Source organism: Abrus precatorius, unplaced genomic scaffold, assembly GCF_003935025.1.
Source record: "Abrus precatorius isolate BTA unplaced genomic scaffold, Abrus_2018 Scaffold2, whole genome shotgun sequence".
NCBI classification, from domain to species: domain Eukaryota; kingdom Viridiplantae; phylum Streptophyta; class Magnoliopsida; order Fabales; family Fabaceae; genus Abrus; species Abrus precatorius.
In genome coordinates this window covers 18,800,766-18,808,934 of record NW_020874362.1, presented here as the reverse complement: position 1 = coordinate 18,808,934, position 8,169 = coordinate 18,800,766, and the positions used below count along the sequence as shown (strand labels likewise).

General features: G+C 41.4%; 1 non-coding gene across 1 annotated transcript; it reads right to left on the bottom strand.

The window, feature by feature from the left end:
- Positions 1 to 837: 837 nt before the first annotated feature.
- Positions 838 to 942, bottom strand: LOC113860410. Its single transcript, XR_003503863.1, has one exon. It is a non-coding gene; the product is annotated as a small nucleolar RNA R71 (small nucleolar RNA).
- Positions 943 to 8,169: the final 7,227 nt, after the last annotated feature.

The following is an 8,169-nucleotide window of genomic DNA, read 5'->3' as shown; positions in this document are numbered from 1 at the left end:
AATTCTGATTTCTGCATTTTAGTTACCACACTGTATTTTCGTTTGCTGCAATTACCCTATTTCTGCTGCATAATTCTGCAGAATTCTGCAGAATTTGTGTTTGTGTGTTGTCTATTTTCATTCCCTAGTTTGCAATTTCTTTCTGTTTTTGCTGTTTGGTGTTAATACTTTATTTTACTGCACTTAGATGTTAGTTTTTCTGCATAATTGTCATCTAAATTTTTCTACATTTTTACTGCTTCATTAGTTTACTTCTTTTCAAATTTCCATAGACAATTCCTAATGAATGACCAGATCAAATCCGGGAGATTTATATCCTCCAGATATTGAAATTGATAGGACATTCCATAGAAATCTTAGGAACCTTAGTAGACAAAATTCTGCACATATTGAGGAACCATCTTCACCATTTTCTCCATCTTCTATATATTCTTCTCTGCATTCTTTAAATTCTGAACCTTTAGAAATGGTAGAAAATGACTTGACACTTAAGGAGCTTGCCGCACCGGACGTGACCTACCAGACTTTATGTATCCAATACCCGGATGTGGATGCCCCTTTGTTCTTAAAACTGGCCTAATCCATCTTTTGCCTAAGTTTCATGGTCTTGCAGGTGAAGATCCGCATAAACACCTCAAAAGAATTTCATATTGTTTGCTCTACAATGAGACCACAAGGTGTTCCGGAGGAGCATGTCAAATTGAAGGCATTTCCATTCTCTCTTATGGATTTGGCTAAAGACTGGTTGTATTATCTTCCACCTGGCTCTATTACAAGTTGGGACACCCTCAAGAGATTGTTCCTGGAAAAATTTTTCCCTGCTTCAAGGGCTGCCTCAATAAGAAAGGAAATATACGGTATTAGGCAGCTGGAGAGGGAAAGTTTGTATGAATATTGGGAGTGTTTCAAGAAACTTTGTGCTAGCTGCCCCCATCATCAGATAAGTGACCAACTCCTAATCCAATACTTCTATGAAGGCTTACACCCAATGGATAGGAGCATGATCGATGCAACTAGTGGGGGAGCCCTAGTTGACAAGACTCCCGCAGCCGCTAGAAACCTCATTGAGAATATGGCAGCTAACTCTCAACAGTTTGCTACAAGGCAAAATTCCATTATGTCCAGAAGTGTCAATGAAATTCAAACTTCAGATTCACACAAGCTGGAGCATAAACTAGATGAGTTGGCTACTATGGTAAAACAGTTGGCATCCATTCAAAAGAACTCTACTGCATATACACTTCCACCTTCATCCATTCCAGCAATGCTTTGTGGGATTTGTTCATCTACGGATCACTTCACTGATAGTTGCCCTACATTGCAGGAAACTGAATCTTCGGAAGGTAATCCTCAAGCTTATGCTGCTAATATTTATGCTAATAAGTTTCCTTTTCAGCAGCTGCAGCAACAACAAAGCTGGGATTTATCTTCCAATAGGTATAATCCCGGTTGGAGGAACCATCCTAACTTAAGGTGGGGAGGAAATGCACAGCATCAAGGCTCTAGCCAACCAACTAACAACCATTTCCAACCGCATCAAGCTGGACAAAGCAAGCCATATTCAGCCCAGCAACATCACCATCCCTCATCTTCATCTCAACAGCACCATCAAGCATCTTCTTCAATAGCCGCTGCACCTCAAAAGAATGAATCATCTTTGGAAGACCTTGTGAAGCAACTCACCATGAGTAATCTCAATTTCCAACAACAGAGTCAAGCCTTCCAGCAACAGACTCAAGCAAGTATCAAGACCTTGGAGAATTAAATGGGTCAACTTGCTTCATCCCTTAATCAACTTCAATCTCAAGGCTCAGGCAATCTCCCTGCACAAACTGTCACAAACCCAAAGAATGTGAGTGCCATTACCTTGAGATCTGGTAAGGTGATGCAAGAGCCAGAAATGCCTACTGAAAAGGATCCCAGTTGCACTTTAGCTGCAGAAGGTGAAGGAGGAGAAGTTGGAAGCCAAGAGCAGCCTGCACTTATGCCCACACCATGTCAACCAAAAGTGGTAGACAAGGAGGAGAGGTCTATTCCTATTCCCTTCCCTCAAAGAATGGTTCAGCCCAGCAAGAAGCAAGAAGAGGTTGATAAAGAAATTCTGGATACTTTCAGAAAAGTTGAAGTCAATATCCCCTTGTTAGATGCTATCAAGCAAATCCCAAAGTACGCCAAATTCCTTAAGGACTTGTGCACTCATAGAAGGCGTCTAAAGGGTAATGAAAGAGTGAACATGGGGAGAAATGTATCAGCTCTTTTTGAGAGGCAAAAAACTTCCATGCCTAAGAAATGCAAAGATCCAGGGACATTTACTATTCCCTGCACTATAGGAAACAATAGGATAGATAATGCCATGCTTGATTTAGGTGCATCTATTAATGTTATGCCTTTATCTATCTTCACATCTTTGTCTCTTGAACCATTGTAGCCCATAGGTGTCATCATCCAATTAGCAAATAGGAGCACTACTAATCCAGCCGGCCTTGTGGAGGATGTTCTAGTGAGAGTGAATGACTTGATCTTTCCTGCTGACTTCTACATCTTGGACATGCAAGAAGAAGAGCCAATAAAAGGAGCTGCACCAATCATCTTGGGGAGGCCATTCTTGAAGACGGCTAGGACCAAAATTGATATGCATGCTGGAACTCTCACTATGGAGTTTGGAGAGAGTGTGGTTCGCTTCAACATACTAGATGCTAGGAAGCACTCTCCTGAGGAGCATTCAGTTTTTCACATTGATGTTCTTGATAGCTTGATAGATGATAATTTTGCTGAATTTTTAGGAGACTCTTTCGTTGATTTTTTTGATTGTATAGATACCATAGATACTAAAAATTATGAATATTGTACTAAGTCATCTTTGTGTGATATTTGTATTGCTGATTTTCTGGATTTAGATTCTGCAACTTCTGACATTAATGACATTGAAAAATCAAAAGGGTTAGAATGTGGTTCATTGAGTACAGCAAGTATAATTGAATCTAACCCTTGTGGTTTAAATGTTGCAGAAATCATTTCAAATGAAAGTGCTAAAGCACTGCCTTCAGTTGAGCAGCCTCCCACCTTGGAGCTTAAACCCTTGCCTGAGCATTTAAAATACGCTTATTTGGAAACAGGTGAGAAACTCCCTGTGATCATTTCCACTGAGCTTGATGAGGACCAAGAGGAGCAGTTGCTTGATGTGATTCGGAAGCATAGAAAGGCTATTGGTTGGACCTTGGCTGACATCCCTGGAATCAGCCCTTCCCTGTGCATGCACCGGATTTTGCTGGAAGAAGGATCCAAGCCAGTAAGACAACCCCAGAGGAGGGTAAATCCGATCATATTGGAGGTGGTGAAGAAGGAGATCACCAAACTACTCCAAGCAGGCATCATCTACCCGATATCAGATAGCACATGGGTGAGCCCAGTGCAGGTGGTGCCCAAAAAGTCAGGGATTACAGTTGTGAAGACTGAGAAGGATGAGCTCCTGTCCACTAGAGTGCAGAACAGTTGGAGAGTCTGCATTGATTATCGGAGGCTCAACCAGGCGACCAGGAAAGACCACTTTCCTCTACCTTTCATAGATTAGATGCTGGAGCGCCTGGCAGGTAAATCTCACTACTGTTTCCTAAATAGATTCTCAGGTTATTTTCAAATATGCATAGCTCCTGAGGATCAGGAGAAGACCACTTTTACATGCCCATTTGGTACATTTGCATATAGGAGAATGCCATTCGGGTTTGCAATGCTCCCGGTACATTTCAAAGATGCATGTTGAGCATATTTTCTGATTTGGTTGAGCATTGTATTGAAGTATTCATGGATGACTTCACTGTATATGGGTCATCATTTTCTGCATGTTTAGGAAACTTGGATAGAGTTTTACAAAGATGTATAGAGACTAACCTTGTTCTGAACTTTGAGAAATGTCATTTTATGGTTAGGCAGGGGGTAGTCTTAGGTCATATAATATCTGAGAAGGGAATTGAGGTAGATCCTGCTAAGCTTAATGTCATTTCACAGCTTTCTTACCCCTCTTGTGTGCGAGAGGTGCGTGCATTTCTTGGCCATGCAGGTTTCTACAGGCGCTTTATCAAGGATTTTTCCAAGATAGCCCTTCCTCTCTCCAAGTTACTACAGAAAGATATTGATTTCGAGTTTGGAGCCAAGTGCAAAGAGGCGTTTGATTGCCTAAAGACAGCCTTGATCACAACTCCCATCATTCAGCCACCAAACTGGACACTTCCATTTGAGCTCATGTGTGACGCATCCAACTTTGCTGTGGGTGCTGTCTTAGCACAACGGTTTGGTAAGGATCCACATGTCATTTATTATGCATCTAGGACTTTGGATCCTGCACAGTGTAACTATACCACAAGTGAAAAGGAACTATTGGCCATAGTATTTGCTTTGGATAAATTTAGATCATACTTGCTAGGGTCAAAAGTTGTGGTGTTTACTGATCATTCTGCTCTTAAGTTCCTTTTGAAAAATACAGATTCAAAGCCAAGGCTAATAAGGTGGATGCTTCTACTTCAATAATTTGATGTAGAGATAAAGGATAGAAGTGGAGCACAAAATTTGGTGGCGGATCATTTGAGCAGGATAAAGGGAGTCCCTGAACTCACTCCTCTAAAAGATGATTTCCCTTATGAGCAATTATTAGAGTTGTATACTTCAACGTTGCCTTGGTTTGCTGATGTTGTAAATTTTTTAGTTGCAGGAGTTTTTCCAGCAGATGCACCAAGGAGTAAAAGGGAAAAGATCAAGAATGATGCCAAGCATTACCTCTGGGATGATCCCTATTTGTGGAAGTTCTGTAGTGATAAAGTGATTAGGAGATGCATTCTTGAGGAAGAAACTGCATCAATTTTGCATTTTTGTCATGCATCCACTGTAGGAGGCCATCTTGGGCCCCAAAGGACTGCAAGGAAAGTACTGAATGCGGGTTTTATTGGCCTACAATCTTCAAGGACTCTTGGCAAGTGTGTTCTACATGTGAGAAATGCCAAAGAACTGGAGGGGTAATCACCTTGAAGCATGAAATGCCTCAACAATCCATTTTATACTGTGATGTATTCGATGTTTGGGGTATAGACTTCATGGGTCCTTTTCCTCCTTCCTTTGGTTTCTTATATATTTTGCTTGCTGTAGACTATGTCTCTAAATGGGTAGAGGCTAAGCCTACAAGAACTAATGATTCAAGAGTGGTTGCAGATTTTGTGCGTACTCATTTGTTTTGTAGGTTTGGAGTACCTTAAGCTTTGATTAGTGACCAGGGTACCCACTTCTGCAATAGAACCATTGAGACTCTACTGAAAAAGTATGGAGTATTGCACAAAGTATCTACACCTTATCACCCCCAAACCAATGGGCAGGCTGAGCTCTCCAATAGAGAAATTAAGAAGATTTTAGAAAGGATTGTCCAGCCAAATAGGAAAGACTGGAGCAAGCGTCTTGATGACGCTCTTTGGGCTCATAGAACAGCATACAAGGCTCCTTTGGGAATGTCACCATACAGAATTGTCTATGGAAAAGCCTGCCACCTTCCAGTAGAAGTAGAACATCGTGCTTATTGGGCAGTGCGAGCCTGTAACATGGACATAGACAAAGCTGGAGAACAAAGGAAATTGCACTTGCAAGAATTAGAAGAACTTTGCCTTGAATCATATGAAAACTCCAGAATTTATAAGGAGAAGACGAAGGCCTTTCATGATGGAAAAATAGCAAGAAAGGAGTTTTTCTTAGGTCAAAAAGTTTTGTTGTTCAATTCCCGCTTGAAGCTCATGCCTGGAAAACTTAGATCTAGGTGGATCGGACCTTTCATTATGACTTCCATTTCTCCCTATGGAGCGGTGGAGGTAAAAAGTGAATCTACAAACAAGGTTTTTAAAGTGAATGGACATCACCTAAAGCCTTTCCATGGGAGTTCTACAATTGAGACCAATGTGGAGGAAGTTTTCCTAGATCAACCTCCAGCTGATCTTGATTCTTTAACTATTTTGGAGTGAAAGCTCCATTTAACGTCAAGCTAATGACGTTAAAGAAGCGCTTTGTGAGAGGCAACTCACAGTTTTATAGCACTTTCTAATTATCTTTTGATTTCAATAAGCATTCTTTCATTTGAGCTGTGTTACTAGTCATGTTGCTTAGTTCATTTTGCACAAACATTTTGTTTACCACTTGACTCATTATTTGATTGATGATTTGTTCATAATTTTTGTACAGGAAAAATTGTTGTAGTTGGACTCAATTTGTACATATATTCATGGAAGTCCAAGTAGAGAGGGAGGAATAATCATTTCCATGGCACCAAGCATTCACTCTAGAAAGAATTTTGAAGATAGCCATGAAGGTAATCACTTTCCCAAGCCATAGTGGTCACTTTCCACCAAGATTAATGGCAAACACTCCCAGAAAGAACGCACCCAGAGCCAAGAGAGCCAAGACAGCTGCTGCCTCTTCATCTAGGCCTCAGCCTGCACATAATCCTAGATTTCGGTCCCTGGCCCATGAGAATTTCTTCAAAGCCAATATTCTCAGGCGACACATTGTGCAGGACAGGAATTTTGACCTGCAAAAAGGGACCTACCCCCAATTTGAGCAGGAAATCCAGAAAAGGGGGTGGGATTTGTTCACCACATGTGCTGGGCATGGGTGGAAGGACATCACCCAAGAGCTCTATGCAAATGCCTTCAGGGTTAAGGGAGATGATTTCCCCTACAGGCATTCCATGGTCAGAGGCAAGGTGATAGACTTCAACCCTGCCAACATCCAGAGGATCCTCAACATCCCTCTTCCTAAAAAGAGGCCTGGACAGCTGGACTACACTATTTTCAACTACTTGGAGGAGAAGGACTACAAGCCAATCCTTCAAGCAATATGCAAGGCTGGAGAGAACTGGGAGTTTGACATGAAGCTCCAGCCCAAGAACCTAACTACAAAGCACCTCCTTCCACCTGCCAAAGTCTGGAGCATCTTCATCCTTAGCTCCTTCATGCCAATCATGCACTCATCTACCTTGGCAGTGAAGAGGGCAGAGCTAGTTTATGCCATCATGATAGGGATGCCCATCCATGCTGGCGATGTTATCAGCAATGCCATCATGGAGATCCTGGCTAGGACGAAGGACTCCATGGGTTTTCCCTCCATCATTACTATGCTCTGCCAGGATGCTGGAGTTGACTTTGGGGAGTATCAGCAGAAAATCAGAGCAGCTCCCTGCATCACCACAGCTATGGTGAAGGAGCTGTTTAAAGCTAAGAAGAGCTCAACCCCAGAGATACCTCCCCAAGATGCAGGGAAGAAAGGCCTTCCTTCTAAAATGAAAGACCAGCTGAAGGAAATAGCTCTGCGACAAGATGCTATACATGCTGGTCAGAAGGCTGCTCTGACCCTTGTAGAGACCATGTTACTCAACATGGGGAAGAAGATGGGAATGACTGCTGACCAGATCTACTATGCCCCCACCTTCCCAGCCCCTTATCTTCGAGCAGCAGTTCAGAATGATCTCTCACCTTTCACACCTACAGCAGAAGAAGAAGAGGAAGAGGAAGATAGCAGCTCTGAGGGTGAGCCAGTACCAGACCCAGTTGCAGCAGCAGAGGGGCAGGATGATGAGGACACTGATACGGATGCAGCTGATGATGATGACCTCTCTTCCAGCGCTGATGAGGATGCAATATAGTCTTAAACTTTTATTTCTGTTATTTATTTAACCTTATCTTTCATTGTACATATTTTTTTTTCTACCAATTTCCCTGTAATTGGTACACTTTTTTTTTATTTTCCCTGCCTTTGACTTCCCTTTACTGCTTCTACTCTTAACAACAACTTAACTCTTTCATGCTATTTATATATATTATCTGAGTTTGAGTTATTTTGTTCTGCTGGTGCTGAATTTATTATTTCTTTGTGCAGAGAATGCCCTCAGTTCCATCAAGAGGAGCATCATTTTTTTGCCCATGAGTTGAGGCACTATCATTCATGAAAGGGGGGTGAAGTTCTTTACCTCTATTTCATATACTCTTAACCTCATTTTTCCTGCATAATTATATATTAAAATACAAAAATACATTTTTATTCTTTTTCTTTTAATTGAACCAAATTTTGTAATCTCAATCTTAGACTCTTATTGCAATTTTCATTCAATTCATGAACACACTCTACTTTTGTAAATAATTTTCT